The sequence below is a fragment of the Heptranchias perlo genome, unplaced genomic scaffold, assembly GCF_035084215.1.
Source record: "Heptranchias perlo isolate sHepPer1 unplaced genomic scaffold, sHepPer1.hap1 HAP1_SCAFFOLD_682, whole genome shotgun sequence".
Taxonomy (NCBI): domain Eukaryota; kingdom Metazoa; phylum Chordata; class Chondrichthyes; order Hexanchiformes; family Hexanchidae; genus Heptranchias; species Heptranchias perlo.
The window spans coordinates 43,315-60,656 of record NW_027139711.1 but is presented as its reverse complement, the minus strand read 5'-3'; the positions used below and the strand labels follow the sequence as shown (position 1 = coordinate 60,656).

At 44.0% G+C, this 17,342-nt stretch overlaps 1 protein-coding gene across 1 annotated transcript in view; it reads left to right on the top strand.

Annotated features, from left to right (window-relative positions):
• The window catches only part of LOC137318247 (AP-2 complex subunit beta-like), a gene marked incomplete at its 5' end in the record, with an annotated part of 64,164 nt that overhangs the window by 41,783 nt on the left and 5,039 nt on the right, over positions 1-17,342 (top strand). The window lies entirely within an intron of this gene.

Genomic DNA, 17,342 nt, shown 5'->3' with positions numbered 1-17,342 from the left:
AATTATACTATTTTAATGTTAGCTACAAGATAAACACAGAAACCGTGTGCAGGCAGAGTAGAGTTTGTCCCCTTACATTCTGTCCAAAGCATGAGAGGCCACATCAGCTCTTACTCGACCCATCTGTGGTTTGTACCAAAGGTTACACCCACAAGTGAGGGATCCCTGGAATTTGTGCAGGTTATTCTCCAGACAGAATTTAAGATTCTCTCAGCCATGGCCTGACTGGATTAATAAACAAGCAAGTCGGGTTTACTCGCATATAAACGTCAACTTCTACAGTGTTTAAGGGAACAGACTTCACAGTATGTTTTAAGTACTGCTGCATACCTCTGGAAGACGTTAGAAACTGATAGGCTGAGGCAAAAATACCAGCCTTTAATTATATAATTTTACATGTCATACTGAATACTTAATGGGGCTTGTCAAACAAACTGCAGAGCCAGGCTTGAAGGATGTTCTGCATTTTAAGAATAAGGCATGTCATGAGGCTATAATTTAATTAGGCTGCACTGTGCAAAACTACCCTTGTTAAACATTCGCTACTCTGATGAGCTCTTCGAGATGCTGTGCTTTGGACGAAATGCACTTAATTTAAAATTCACATCAGCCATACATCACTTAACTCAGAATCTATAATAAGCAATTGAACTGTGGCGCTATGTAATTTTAGTTTTCAGCGTGTTAGGTAGAATTGATTTGAAGTAAATGTTAGCAACAATTTTAATTTGATTATGGCAGAATGCGCCAATTCTAATTTTAAAATAGATACGTAGGCAGGAAGCACTTTACCCAGTTTAAGGGCTGAGATGAAGACACAGAGATAGAATTTCCACGGGGGTTCTCCCAATCATCCGAGTGAGTTTGATGGAAATCCTGGAGAAACAGTGTTAACGCCCGTTTATGCAATTTCTCCAGGGTTTCCACTGAAATTATGGTGGATAATTGGGAGAATCTCAGTGAAATTCTAGGCAAGAGACTGTAAGAGCATAGCCCTCTCATTATATCATTCCCTCTTCCCCCCCCCCCCTCCCTTCCTCCTCTGTGATTGGCTCTTAGAATCATAGAAAGGTTACAGCACGGAAGGAGACCATTCGGCCCATCGAGTCCGAGCCAGCCCTATGAAAGAGCAATCCAGCTAGTCCCACTCCCCCAACCCTTTCCCTGTAGCCCTGCAAATTTTTTTCCTTTCAAGTACTAATCCAGTTCCCTTTTGAAGGCCATGATTGAATCTGCCTGCACCACCTCCTCGGGCAGTGTATTCCAGATCCTAACCACTCGCTGTGTTTAAAAAAAAAGTTTTTCCTCATGTCAACTGGTTCTTCTGCCAATCACCTTAAATCTATGTCCTCTGGTTCTTGACCCTTCCACCGATGGGAACAGTTTTTCTCTCTCTACTCTGTCTAGACCCTTCATGATTTTAAATACCTCTATCAAATCTCCTTGCAACTGTCTCTGTTCCAAGGAGAACAACCCCAGCTTCTCCAGTCTATCCACGTAACTAAAGTCCCTCATCCCTGGAATCATTCTAGTAAATCTCTTCTGCACCCTCTCTAAGGCCTTCACATCTTTCCTGAAGTGCGGTGCCCAGAACTGGACTCTTGCTGGAATATGATCCCAAGGACGCTGCCCACTCTCAAGTGGCCTGCCCAAGTTCCCATTCTGTACGTGTGAGCTTAGATGGTAAGTGTTTGCAGACTGTTCAACAGTCAGGACCATTATAGCCAAGCCCTAACCTGTCCTCTAATTTATAATGTCCAGTACGGGTCACTGGGTAGTGATTAGGAGTGGAAACGTTGGCTGATTCTCCACCCCCTCCCTGCCCTTCCTAGCCCAGGCACTCTTTGATCAATTATAGCACTGCTGCCATTGCACTTACTGAGATCGGTTATTTTAGCACGGACTGAGGATCAAGCCTGGGACCCTCCGACTGCCATTGAGGATTCCAATACTTACTTACTAAGATTGTTATTTCGAAGTACTGGAATACTGGCTGCACGGTGAAGCGCCATGGGACATTTTACTACATTAAAGGCTCTATATAAATGCAAGTTGTTGTTGCTGCATTGCTACTGACTAAACTGTGATGGTTTGAAAGATTTACGTTCCTTCCTGTCAGAATCTTTCAGTGTTCACATCACAGGATGGCTGGGAATTATATTTTGTGCTTGGTATTTTTTTTTTGCCTGCAGTTATCAGCTTTTTTTTTTACTATTAATGCCATTCGTGATGATTTCGGGAGTATTTTTGGTACGCTAGAGATATCATTACATCACATTCTAATTACTGGAACTGTTTCTTTTCCGAAACCTCATTCAAAGAGAATGTTCAAAGCCTAAGCATTGTAAACCCACATCACACAATGACAGCGTGATTAGCACTCTCACTGACTCCAGCTGCACTGGAACAAGTCCACAGAGGACATAGTGGGCCATTAAATCCACCCAACTTCCACTTAGTCAACTTACATATTACATAGTATTTACAGCACAGAAACAAACCATTCGGCCCAACAGGTCTATGCCGGTGTTTATGCTCCACACGAGTCTCTTCCCACCTTACTTTGTCTCACCCTAGCAACATATCCATCTATTCCTTTCTCCCCCGTATACTTATCTAACTACAACAACAACTTGCATTTACATAGCACCTTTGATGTAGTAAAACGTCCCAAGCCACTTCACAGGAGCATACCAAACAAAATTTGACACCAAGCCACGTTAAGGAGTTATTGGGACAGATGACCAAAAACTTGGTCAAAGAGGTAGATTTTAAGGAGCATCTTAAAGGAGGAAAGAGAGGTAGAGAGCGGAGAGGTTTAGGGAGGGAATTCCAGAGCTTAAGGCCTAGGCAGCTGAAGGTTTGGCTGTCAATGGTGGAGAGATTAAAATCGAGGATGAGAACGAGGCAAGAATTTGAGGAGCGCAGAGATCTCAGAAGGTTGTACGGCTGGAGGAGGCTATGGTGATAGGGAGGGTCGAGGTCTTGGAGGGATTTGAAAACAAGGATGAGAATTTTTAAGTCGAGGCGTACCCAGACCGGTAGGTCAACAAGCACAAGGGTGATGGGTGAACAGGACTTGGTGTGAGTTAAGATACAGGCAGCAGAGTATTGGATGAGCTCAAGTTTATGGAGGGTGGAAGATGGAAGGCCGGCCAGGAGAGCAATCTGGAGGTAACAACGGTATGGATGAGGGTTTCAGCATTAGATGACCTGAGGCATGAGCGGAGACGGGCGATGTTACATAGGTGGAAGTAGGCGGTCTTGGTGATGGAGCAGGTATGTGATCGGAAGTTCATCTCCGGGTCAGATAGGTCACCAAGATTGCAAACTGTGGTTCAGCTTCAGACAGTGGCCAGGGAGAGGGACGGAGTCGGTGGCTAGGGAACTGACTTTGTGGCGGGGACTGAAGACAATGGTTTTGGTCTTCCCAATATTTAGTTGGAGCAAATTTTTGCTCATCCAGTACTGGATGTCAGACAAGCAGTGTGACAAATCAGAGACAGTGGAGGGGTCGAGGGAGGTGGTGGTGAGGTAGAGCTGGGTGTCGTCAGCATACTTGTGGAACCGATGTGTTTTTGGATGATGCATCTACGCTATTTGTCTCAACTATTCCACGTGCTAGCAAGCTCCACGTCCTAACCACTCTCATTTCTCCTGAATTCCTTATTGGATTTCTTGGTGACTATCTTGTATTTATGGCCCCTAGTTTTGGGCTCCCCCACAACTTTACCCAATTGGTTACATAATTAACTCTGTTTATACTGTATGTTTATTATGAAGATCCAAGTGATATTAAATGCATCTGTGGGCCTGCTGCACTCGTGAGTAGGTTGCAATGTGAACCTCCCTTTTTGAGTACCATGAGCATCCTGTCAGTCAAAAAGATGCATTTTAAATACAGAAGCTCGTACTCTATTGTTGATCATGGAAGGCTTCTTTTACACACGAGCTCTTAATATTCCACATACTGTAAGCTTCCATCTTTCTTTCCTTTCACTTGTATTCAAGCCAGCACCTCTGCGCGATCTCTGTGAACATTACGAAACTTCTCTCTATCTTTGTGAAAGTGTTAAAATGATGCAATTACTTTGATTACCAGCAGCATTTTCTTCGCTGCTGTCCTGCAGATGCACATTATTGCTGGAGTATAATGATCAGCACTGTACGTCCTCCACTTTTTTCAGGAAACTGACCATTCCTCATGTGAGAGTCTAGATGGTGACTCTCAGCTGGCCATCCCACCATGAAGGCCATGTAGATCCAAGCTCAACCCTGTCCTCACTGACAAACACAAGCCCTTTCCATGTAGTTCATTGGATAAAGATTAGGAACTGGACCCCTGGCTGATTCTGCCACCCCATTCCCAGGTTACGAACCTAGGGATACTGAGGCCCACTTTAGCACCGCTGCGATCAGTTGAATCAGCACTGGCCAGGCATCGAACCGTGGGCCTGTATGCCTTTACCCACTCGGTCATAGGGTGAGCTGGCATTAAATTGATTGAAGTACTCACATGAGTTGCTGTTTTATTCATTGGTCTTAGTATTCGAAGAGTAGCAGCATTGAGTACATTCTGATATGTGTGATCAGTCCTAAATTTGATTAGCTTTTTAAAAGAAAAAAAACCTAATTAGATTTCCTTTTCTGGCCTTGGCTTGGCTGTTTATAAATCATCGCACATTTGTGCCTGATCAGGAGTGTCATTTTCAAACAACAGAGCAAAGAAGATGCTCAAGAGGCAGAGAGATGCCTGAAATGTACACAGTCAACCAGAGGGTGTTGGTTTCCATGGCAACTCTTACTTGCAAGTATTCGGGACTGGATTCTAGCACTTATGATTTAAAAATCAGTATTTAAAATTGTCAGGGAAGTGTTGCCAAAAAAACTGTTAATAGCGAAAAGCGATTTAGTGCCAATTTATGACCATACAAAAGGGAAAACATTTACAGGGCTATGGGGCAAGAGCAGGGGATTGGAACTAATTGGATAGCTCTTTCAAAGAGCCAGCACAGGCACGATGGGCCGAATGGTCATCTCTTGTGCTGTACCTACTATGATACATAAAGTTGCCAGTGTTCATGTAGAAACTACTTTCTCCAAACTCCTTCTCGTGCCAGAATTGACCCACTAATGACTGCATGGGAGGAAGGAATTCTCAACATGAAGGTAAGCACCTCCATGTACTTCTCAAATTATAGTATCGTTCCACAGGAGCACCTCACCTCACTGCGACTAAAGATCACTTTGACTTGCTGTGTTAGAGCTAAATTATAGGAGTCTGTGAGCCATGTAGAACAGGAAAATCTCAGCATCAAGCCCTAGGTTGTACTGAATTTGCTTATCTCAGTCAGAGTGGCAGCGGAGCGACTACGTTTGGCCTCAGGGTCCCTGGGCTATGAAAGACGGGGTAAATCAGCCATAGTTCCCACTCCTGATCTCTATCCAGTGGCTCTTGGTGGAAAATGTACATCAGGTTCAGCTGTGATGCCCTCTGTGGGCAAATAGTTTGCTGACACTCTCTTGACCTGGATCAGGTGTGAAGAATGGACATTTAGGAGGGTTGCTGGTGGAAACAACTGGAGCGTCAGTCAACACGTAATGCAATTAAGTTGGAGGAACACGAAAAATGATAATTAAAGGTTTCTTGGAAATTATTGTTCGAGACACATTAAAATGGATTCCTTCAATTACAAAATTGTTTTCAAAAGAGAACAGCAAAGGTTAAAAGGTACTAAATACGAATATAAAAACTATTAAAGTAAGCTATTAAATGACAGCACAAGATAGAACAGCCAAACAGTTACTGGTGTAATAAATTGCAAATTATCAAACCCCTGTAAACTGTTACCTAGGTCACCCCAATTGATTTCTGAGGTTGCCTAAGTAAAAGCCAAAGAACTAGTAACTGGGGTTACCTAGATAACAGGTTAACGGCCTTTGTTCATTTGCCTTTTTTATTCCCTTTTTCAAATAATTCTATAACCTATTACTGACACCTCTCAAACAAACAAAAGTCTAGATCTCAGGGAGGTAGCTGATTTTCCATGTGGTTCCTGGGAGAAGACCTAAGATTGACTGCGGCTCTTTAGTTTCTTAACGCTTTCCAGCCTTACCGCTCCTTGGGACCTGTTTGCTTCACAAGCAGGAGTGTATTTTATCTTGATCTTACACCATTGTGGTCGTTGCTGCAGGTGTAAAGCCAGAATCCATCTTCGTGAACAGTGACAGATATATGTCCTGTTGTTGAAGGGCCAGAACCTGGGCCAACAAAACTTATGCTCTTCTTGATGTGGAACCTCAATGTCTCCCACTTGCTGCCATTCCGATGACCAGGTCTTTGCCTCGAAGAAGATCAGGATGAGATGTCCTCCCTTGAGCTTGGTTACCTTACTCCCATTTATGACTGGCCATATGACTGGCATCCCACAATCCGGGCAGGTACACTTGAGACATACCCCTTTTCCTTCCGCGTCATGGTATGTGGTAATTGTCACTTTTACATTGCATTGTGTCGATATCCCATGGTCATGAGCCCCGGTGAGGGAGGGGCCCAATGTCTTGATTCCTTCTTCCACTGTGATGTCATATTCCCTGATTGACTGTACCCTTTTTGGCAGTAATTCCCCCGAACATCTTATTATCATCGGCGTAACCTAAAGACCAAGCATATTATGTGTTAATTACCAGTTTCACCTCTGACCTTTGCTGACTTAAGCTGATTAATGTGGTACCATCTCGTGACCTTTTTCTTTCCCTTTGCTGTGCACTATTAAATATATCGCTGGCCAAGCTCTGTCCACTATTGGAAAAGGTCCTTTCCATTTTGGTTTAAACATGTGGGTTCATTTCCCATAATTTAAGACCAGAACTACATCTCCTACTTCATACTCAGAAGGTTTCACCTTTTTTGTTTCAATATTTTTAGAACTGATTATTAGATTTTCCACTATTCCGTGCTGCAAATCTGTTCGTTTCATTTGCATATTCCACCATTTGAGTAAGCCATTTGTTTCCAATTGCTCCCAACAATAAAGGCGTCATTGTGGACACAAAGGTGTCCTGGGGTACACATCAATCTTCCCATCGTTGCTTGGTATGGTGAGATACCTGTGGTGGCATAAGGGGTTGATTTAATTGTCATAAGACACGAGAAGCATGTTTGCCCATTGAGTTGGGTTATCTGCACAAGACTTCCTTAGCATAGTTTTCAATGTCCTATTTCCCCTTTTCTACCACTCCTGCCGAGTGTGCATGGTGAGAAATGTGCAATTCATGCTCTATTTTCATAAGCTCTTGTAATTAGGTGAAAAATGTTTCTGTAAAATGTGACCTTTGATCACCTGCAAATCACCTCACTCAATAACAATCTAACTGCAACTGTGGCTGTGTTAGCTTTACAAGGGAAAGCTTCCATCCATTTTGTGAATTTGTCAATAATAACTAGGCAATGCAGATACCCTGATGGTGCAAAGGCCCAATAAAATCAATTTGCAAATGAGTCCATGGTCCTCCCCGGGGTGGAGTGCTACGTAAGAAGGAACAGATGCTTTGCAAAGCTGGGTTGTGCTGTAAACAGACTAAACAAGGCCCAACTCTCCGAATGATGTCATCTTTACATTCGGGCCACCATGCAATCTTTCGAATCTTGGCCGCTGTGGTTTCTGCAGAATAATGACCGCCTACAGCATGGTCGTGAAACATATGGAAAAATTCCTCAGCCATACTAGGGTACACAAATGATCGGAAACAAGTCTGGATCAGGTTGATACATTAACAAAGGCTGTTCAGTATTGATAAGTATAGTCTCGTTAGCCCATGGTGTGGGTTGAGGTAGGGGTTTGTTATCTTGATGCCAAGCTTATTGTTTGTTCATACGGTGGCCAAGAGACTTGTAGAGTGTGCATATCACACTCTTGTGATTCCACGGTTATGGCACCAACTGGAAGAGTTGGTACCTGCCATGGCGACCCTGTGTGGGTGGCCTCTTTTGCTGCTCTATCAGCCTTGGAGTGTGGGGCAGTTCCCTTAGAATGAACCGTAACTTTACCTATAACACATGGCTGTTTCCTATCTTTCAATGCCTGCCATAACAATTTAAACAACCAAGCATGCGATAACAATTTACCGTCGGTCATATGATAATTATTCCTATGATACAAAGGAAGTGACAACATGATGTTGCTAGCACAGGCACTGTCTGACCAAATATTAATGGTTGGAGGTTTCAATTACAGCTGTCAAAAGTGCAGAGATTTCAGCATACTGTGCTGAGTGTGGCACGCACTTGTGCTGCATGGTTTGAGTGGGGCGAACCGTGGTGTAAAAGCTCTCTGGTATCCCACTAAGCCCAAAAATAAGCAAAGTGCTGTCTTACACTCTGGCAAAGGTAATCGCTGTATGATTTGCACTTTGTGCAGATCTCGAGTCTGTCCAGCAGCAGAGATGGACACGCCCAGAAAAGTAACTTGTCCCTGTAACAGCTGAGCCTTTCACGGATTTAATTTTAATCGGCTCCTTTTAACATTTCGAGCAGTTCGTCCAACAACTGGAGACGTTGCTCTTTTGTCTTTGTCACTAGTAGCAAATCATCTACGTACTGCAATAGGCACCCTGGTCTAGCGAAACCTTTAATGGCCTTTGGTAGTTGGAGCGTTATGGCACCCCTGGGGCAGACAAGTCCATGTCGGACTCTGGTCTTCAAAGGTAACGGTGAATTTGTGCTGATCTTCCTTTCTTATGAGTATGCTCCAGAATCCATTAGCTACGTCTAGGGTCAAAAACCATTTGGCTCCGGGTGGGACTTGGGACAACAGCGTTGGTGTTTCCCTTACCACCGGTGAGCAAGCGGGAGTTACTGAATTTAACTTGCAATAATCGATAGTCAGTCGCCAACTAGCGTCTGGCTTCTTAACTGGCCAAATAGGAGAATTTGTGGTAAGCGTGCCAGCACTAACAACATCCCGCTGTACTAGCGACTGTATAGTAGCCTCCACATATGGATGAATTTCCTTTGGAATTGAGTATTGTTTTGCAAACGGACGTGGGGGTCTGTTCACGGACTCCTCTCCTTTCATCCACCTACAATCATGTTTACTCTGGGCAAATGTGGATGTCTTTCGTCGCATCAACTCTTGTACCTCCGGGCCCATGTGGACGGAAGTTGGTATACTTCAACTTTCTTAATCGCAAACACCGAATGCATATCTGAAATTTTCACAACTGACTTACTATCACTCGTCCCAAACCATAAACATTCATTAGAATAATCAATAACGATACCGTATTGATCTAAAGCATTAATTCCTAATATACCATGCCTGTCATTAGTTTACATAGCTACTGCAGTGTGTAGTTGACACTCAGCACCCTGTAAAGATATTCGAGTGGAGCTCAACTGATAGGCATATTGCGATGATCCATCAAAGCCTTTTAAAAGCATGCGTGCGTTCAGGATGTGGAGTATGAATGATGGTCGCTGCTGCCCCAGTGTCTACTAACATCACCTACCATTGGCCCCCATCAATGATGACAGAGACAATAGGTCTAATGGCCATCACGTCAGAACTCCACTACCGACGGTATCAGGGGGACCGATTCCCTTCACTTTTGACTCTGAATTTGCCCTTCTCGTTCAATTGGTGCAGACGGGGTGGGAGCTGTGGCAATTGCCGCCATTTATTTAGAATCTCCCATAATGTTACAGGGTGTCATTAGTGCCAGTAATTTGTCCAATTTATCCTCCGTGATACTACGCGGTCGATCGTACATTGGCCTTTCTGAGTATCAGGCTGAAAGAACAGCAGGATAGCGAATCCTTCCGTGTCTACCCTCCTTAGCAAAATGTCTCATTTTGCCACAGTTGTTCTTTCCTTTTTGTGGTCCTTCCACTACGGGTTTATCCCCCGGTTCTAGAGTTTTGTGACCCTAGAGTTGGTCTAATAGTGTGTCCTTTTACATGTCCCCATGCCTGGATAGTAAGTCTCGCGATAGCAGCCCATTTATCACCTTTATTTACAGCCACTCCCAATGCAGTTTTTACTAAGGGCTGTAACTGACTTATGAACATTTGTTTAAAGAAGGGTCCATCGCGCCTATTAGGTGGCTGATCGCCTGCCACGGTGGGTGGTGCATCAGGTTGTGTCATTTCACACACGTAAAACAGTCAGTTCCCAAAAGCAGTGGGATGTTCTGTTTATTCCCTGTATGGTCTGCCTACAAATTTGCATTAAATTTAGATTGTTTATTCCCAATAAGTCCACCATCTCTCCGAACAATACGTCAGACCCATTCGCAGCTGATAAACCGCGGGGCTGAGACACTGTTTAAAGCCTCCATTAAGGGCTGCAAACAGAACAGTTTTTAGGTCTGAATCCTCCAATTCCCCGTGTACTCTTTTTAAAATCTCCCCAGGCTCTAGTGAGTACAATAGGATCATTCCCATCTTTAATGGACCCTGATTCTCTAGCCAGGGCAACCGTTTCATCCAGCCTCAGGGGTCTATTTTCAGTGTGTTGTGCTGTGACTGCTTCTTGAGGGTTAAGTCTGACATTAGTTGTTATCACATTTATGGGCTGGCTTCCCCAATCTCCATAGTCAGGATTATTTTGACATGCTGCCTCTCTACCCAAAAAATCCCAGTTTACATCATCTCCTCCATTTCCTTCTCCTATCCCACAATTTGGTCTTCCTGCGGTGATACAAGGGCTGCCTGTTGTCCTATTTGCTCTGCAGCTCATATATTTTCAGCTGACACTTGGTGTGATCTTTCTCCCTGGCAGGTCTGATCACCATTACTCTAAGAGCTCCTCGCGCATTTTCTAATTGTTGTCTCACGACATTGTTTTCTCTCATTAATTCATCAGTTCTAGATTTCATTTGCTGCGCTCCTAATCCCCTGTGCAGTCATAGTAGCAGCTCCTGCCTGCAGCTGAGTCATCATACATGTCAGATCTCGATTCCTACTTTCTAACTCTTCGCATTTCTTTTTATTCTTTGTCTTTTTGACTCTTGTGTTACTTGTTTTCATTTTTCCTCATTTCTCCAAGTGCTGAAATGAGCTGCATGTATTAACAACTGTCTGCCTTTGTCTAACTTTAACTTCGTCATCTATTTGACTCTGAATCCACTGTGCTGTTGATTCAAATGTTCCGTCTCCACTTGTCAGTACTGACACTAAATCTGTAACGCAAATTCTCTCTAGTTTCTTCTGTAAGGCTTTTTCTACCTCTGTTTTTACTTCCATAGTTACTGTAGGTGGTATCCCCTCCTACACTCCCATAGGTTTTCTTCCTTAACTAACTAGGTACATCCCCTGGTCAGTCCTAAGAGCATCTTTCTGCTCAAATACAATGCACTGTTTGTCAGATCCTGCCCCAATCTCCAATTATGTAGGACAAATTCGGGCCTGACACCAATTGGTTACAGTGAATGTTCTTTTATATTGAGCACAAGCAGGGATTAAAACATACAAGTATATAAGCAGTAATTTTTCACAGAATAAGGAATATTACCCGGTTATCCTCTGGATAGGGATCGTAACTTGGTTGTTGCTCGGAGTTCCCGTCTTCCTCTATCCTGAACCCTTGTTCCAGCTGCATATTTATATACTGTTAGAAGTCCCACCCACACTTGGTGGCGTGACAGTAAATCATCATATGAGCTGAGGATTATGTGGCACGCTGATTTAACATCATCAACTTGCCGAGGAGGTTAGGGCTGCTAATAGTAAAAGTCAGTTTATAACCTTATATTCCAGTTACTACCAAAATTCTGCCCACACCTATTTTTCTGATTGGCTGAGGTAACCGTACCTCAAGTTCGACATTTGGACGATGTTGCACTAATTACCCTTCCATCTATTGGATATATCTAAATGGAGTACTCGGAATGCTGTATTCGAATCTACGCATTAATCGTGCTGGCACAGGCACAATGGGCTGTATGGCATCCTTCTGTGCTATATCATTATATGAAATCATGGGCTGAAAACAACAGCTTGCATTTATATAGCGCCTTTAATGCTAAAACATCCCAAGGCGCTTCCCAGGAGCATTATTAAACAAAATTTGACACCGACCGGCATGCGATATTAGGACAGGTGACCAAAGGCTTGGTCAAAGAGAGAGGTTTTAAGGAACGTATTAAAGGAGGAAGGAGTGGTTTAGGGAGGGAATTCCAGAACTTGGGGTCGAGGCAACTGAAGGTCGCCAGTAGTGGAGCGAAGAAAATCGTGGCTGCGCAAGGGGCAAGAATTGGAGGAGCGCAGAGATCTCGGAAGGTTGTAGAGCTGGAGAAGGTTGCAGAGACAGAGAGGCGAGGCCATGGAGGGATTTAAAAACAGAAGCATCACTATGAGGCAAAATAGATTTCTGAAGTTGCACAGGCATTTTGTCATTTTTAATAAATCTAGTATAAATTTAATTCTGATTTTTATTCCTAATTTTTTCAGTCTCTTGTCTTTGTACCATTAGAAATTGTATAGACCTGTGGTGAAGGATCGAATACTGGAGCATGGTCTTCAGTTGCTTCCAAGCCTTTATTCACAGAGATCCACATTACAAACACTCCTATAAATGGATACAAGAGAGTCCCCAATTGATACCCACCACCTGAATACAATTAACACTAATTGATATAAATCACATGGGTACAATTAACATAAAAGACCCTGATACTATTTCCTGAAGTGCTAATTACATTTCCCAGTAAATGCTTGTTTTTAGTCACCAAAACAGCATTCCAAAACTTAAGCATCTGCACAAGTAACATAACCTACCTGGAAAGGTGACGGTGGTTACAATTTGTTCCCACTTTGTGCTTCTGAGAAATATAGGGTCAAAGCAACTCAGGAATCCTCTTAACCATTCATAATTTTATGCAAATTTACAAGGATGTTGCCAGGACTGGAGAATTTTAGCTATGAGGAAAGATTGGATAGGCTGGAGTTGTTTTCTTTGGAACAAAGGAGGCTAAAGGGTGATTTAATTAAGGTGTACAAAATTGTGAAGGGCCTAGATAGTGGATAGGAAGGACCTATTTCCCTTAGCAGAGAGGTCAATAACCAGGGGGCATAGATTTAAGGTGATTGGTAGAAGGATTAGAGGGGAGCTAAGGAATTTTTTTTTTCACCCAGAGGGTGGTGGAGGCCTGGAACTCACTGTCTGGTAGGGTGGTAGAGGCAGAAATCCTCATCACATTTAAAAAGTACCTGGATATGCATTTGAAGTGCCATAACCTATAAGGCTACGGACCAAGTGCTGGAAAGTGGAATTAGGCCAAATGGCCTCCTTCTGTGCCATAAATTTTCGATTATTCTACATGTTTTATAAGAACATAAAAAAAAAACAGGGATGAGAAAAGCCCATCGAAGTTAATCTCTAGTAATGGCCGTTACTTTCAGAATCAATTCATTTTCTACAGTTAGTTCTGCCAATTGTTCAATATTCTCCTCCAGTACATGTATTTCCACTATAATTCTAGCAAAGAGCTGGCCGAATGGCCTCCCCCTGTGCTGTAAATTTCCATGGCTCTATATACCGGGTCAGGCAAAAGTATTAAAAACCAGGCAGGGAAGTGTGAAACTTGCTTACAAGCCCTCTTGCCATCCCAGCAAACCTCTCCAGTTTGCAGGAAGGGCATACGGGATACTTTCCTTTATTAGTCAAGTCATAGAATATAAGAGCAGGGAGGTTATGCTAGAACTGTATAAAACACTGGTTAGGCCACAGCTTGAATACTGCGTACAGTTCTGGTCACCACATTACAGGAAAGATGTGATTGCACTAGAGAGGGTACAGAGGAGATTTACGAGGATGTTGCCAGGACTAGAGAATTTTAGCTATGAGAAAAGATTGCCTAGGCGAGGGTTGTTTTCTTTGAAACAAAGGAGGCTGAGAGGAGATTTAATTGAGCTATATAAAATTATGACGGGACTAGATAGAGTGGATAGGGACGACCTATTTCCCTTAGCAGAGGGGTCAGTGACTGGGGGCATAGATTTAAAGTAATTGGTAGAAGAATTAGTGGGGAGCTGAGGAGGATTTTTTTCACCCAGAGGATAGTGGGGGTCTGGAGCTCACTGCCTGAAAGGGTGGTAGGGGCAGAAAGCCTCAACTGATTTGAAAAGTACCTGGATGTGCACTGGAAGTGCCGTAACCTACAGGGCTATGGACCAAGTGCTCGGAAGTGGCATTAAGCTGGATAGCTCTTTTTCGGCCGGCATGGACAGGCTGGGCCAAAAAGGCTCCTTCTGTGTCGTAACTTTCTATGATTCCATGAAGGGCTAATAATGCAAGCATGTACACAAGGTCAGCACCAGAGACATTATGGCTCGGAAATTGCTCTGAGCGGTGAGCCAACAGTCCCCACCACTCGTTAGATTTAAACTCGGCTCCAGACCTCATTACAGCCTTGGTCCAAACATGGACAAAAAAGCTGAATTCCAGAGGTGAGGTGAGAGTGACTGCCCTTGACATCAAGGCAGCATTTGACCGAGTGTGGCACCAAGGAGCCCTAGTAAAATTGAAGTCAGTGGGAATCAGGGGGAAAACTCTCCAGTGGCTGGAGTCATACCTAGCACAAAGGAAGATGGTAGTGGTTGTTGGAGGCCAATCATCTCAGCCCCAGGACATTGCTGCAGTAGTTCCTCAGGGCAGGGTCCTAGCCCCAACCGTCTTCAGCTGCTTCATCAATGACCTTCCCTTTATCATATGGTCAGAAATGGGGATGTTCGCTGATGATTGCACAGTGTTCAGTTCCATTCGCAACCCCTCAGATAATGAAGCAGTCCTAGCCTGCATGCAGCAAGACCTGGACAACATCCAGGCTTGGGCTCATAAGTGGCAAGTAACATTCGCGTCAGATAAGTGCCAGGCAATGACCATCTCCAACAAGAGAGAGTCTAACCACCTCCCCTTGACATTCAACGGCATCACTATCGCCGAATCCCCCACCATCAACATCCTGGGGGTCACCATGGTCCAGAAACTTAACTGGACCAGCCATATAAATACTGTGGCTACAAGAGCAGGTCAGAGGCTGGGTATTCTGCGGCGAGTGACTCACCTCCTGACTCCCCAAAGCCTTTCCACCATCTACAAGGCACAAGTCAGGAGTGTGATGGAATACTCTCCACTTGCCTGGATGAGTGCAGCTCCAACAACACTCAAGAAGCTCGACACCATCCAGGACAAAGCAGCCCGCTTGATTGGCACCCCATCCACCACCTTAAACATTCACTCCCTTCACCACCGGCGCACGGGCTGCAGTGTGCACCACCCACAGGATGCACTGCAGCAAGTTGCCAAGGCTTCTTCGACAGCACCTCCCAAACTCACAACCTCTACCACCTAGAAGGACAAGAGCAGCGGGTACATGGGAACAACACCACCTGCACATTCCCCTCCAAGTCACACACCATCCTGACTCGGAAATATATCGCCGTTCCTTCATCGTCGCTGGGTCAAAATCCTGGAACTCCCTTCCCAACAGCACTGTGGGAGAACCTTCACCACACGGACTGCAGCGGTTCAAGAAGGCGGCTCACCACCACCTTCTCAAGGGCAATTAGGGATGGGCAATAAATGCCGGCCTCGCCAGCGATGCCCACATCCCATGAGTGAATAAAAAAAAACTCACCCACCAAGTATCCATGGGCTTTTTGGCAGCAACTTTCTTCAATGGTGAGCTTCATCAAGTGCAGCGTTCTTTCCTGGGCTTCTCTGAGCTGTGTGAGTGGGGAAAGGAGCTTTCTGTCCCTTCAACCAATCAGCTTGAAGCATCCTTAACAAGCCGTGCAGACTAAGAACCAGGAAGTGTCAGATAGATTAGTAAATTCACTATAAAATCAGTTAGAGAAAGCGAAATAAAGAGAGGGTACGATTAAAAGAGACAGAAAGAAAAAGTTTTAAAAATTAAAATTTTAAATTCAAAAAATGTTTTCTTTATTTGTCCAAAAGTTAATTTCTGGTAATCATTAATAGTTACCACACTGTTAAAAGTTAGTTTCGACCTCCTCTGGCCAGTTCAGTGTAACCCTAACGTTTTCAGTCTATTTCAGTGGGTACTTTATTGCAGCTGAGCAGCTAGTTCACGCTCCTTCATTTATTCCAATGGTGAGCCAGCCGGCGAGCTGTTATTCGCAGAGCGTGGTGGGTCTCCCCCCACCCCACCCTGCAGGTAGTGGGTCTCCCCCCACCCCCACCCCGCAGGTGGTGAATCCACACCCCCCCCCACACGCCCAGGTCGTGAGTACACCCCCCCAGGTGGTGCGAGGTTATGATCTCCTGTTACAGTGGATCAGGTTCAAGGGACTGTAGCCTCTTTTATGTAAATCCAGTGGAGCAATCTGCTCAAGTCTGGATGGAGGCAGTTTGATTTTGTGACCCTGGTATCTGATGTTTGTGGTTGTCGTTTTATACCTATACAGCAAGCCACTCTGACAAAATGAACCCATTTAGAGGATGATGGTTGTTAATTTCTGCATCAAAATGAATTTTTTTAAAAAGCGATTGCTGTCAATTAGAGTTTGCTCAATTTCACTAATGAAGTATTCTGTAGTGCGCCATAGTTCACAAGTTCCCTTCTAGGTTCAAGATTTAAGATGAATGAAACTAATGGATTAGATGTAAACTGAGCTGAATCTAATTTGCTTTAGAATTTTCCTACCTGGAAAGTTTAAGATCATAATACTGGAGAAAGTAGCAAGGAATTTTTTTGACAGCACAGCTTTGGATGAAATTACACACTGACAATTGCATATACAGTAAATGGGCAGTCATTTTTCACTCAAACGCTTAATGGTGATTATTCTAAAATTCAAAAGGTTGAGTCTGTTGCTGAAAATAATTGCAGAACAAAGGGAATATGCCTGAAATGAGAAGAGTGGTCCTTAAAAAAGAACAGCTAACTCGTCGAAGTTCCTTTGTGCTGCATTTACCTTCTAGCACTCATTTGGCAGCATCAACATCCCCAACTTCGGCATTACTGCCTCTGGAGGTGCGGAAACCCACCCGTTTGGCCAGGGGTGCCTCTGGAGCAGCAGAACTGGAGCAGTATATAAGCGGTGAGGCAGCACTGGTTGTGGCTTCTCCTGGGTTGGAGGATTGCTGGCACCTGTCGAACAGTACCATCAGCGTGAGAGGGTACATCCTTCAGGAGAGGAGGGGAAAGAGAAATGAACTAACGAGTAAATTTCAGCACTTTGCTGATTGCAACTAGGTTTTACATGGCACGTTAACTAATGGGGGCATTGTTGCTGTTACTCTGGGGATCGAATCATACTTTCACATTTCAGCCTGAGAGAAGGGACTTCAGTTCAGACTTTATTTAAGAATTGGTCA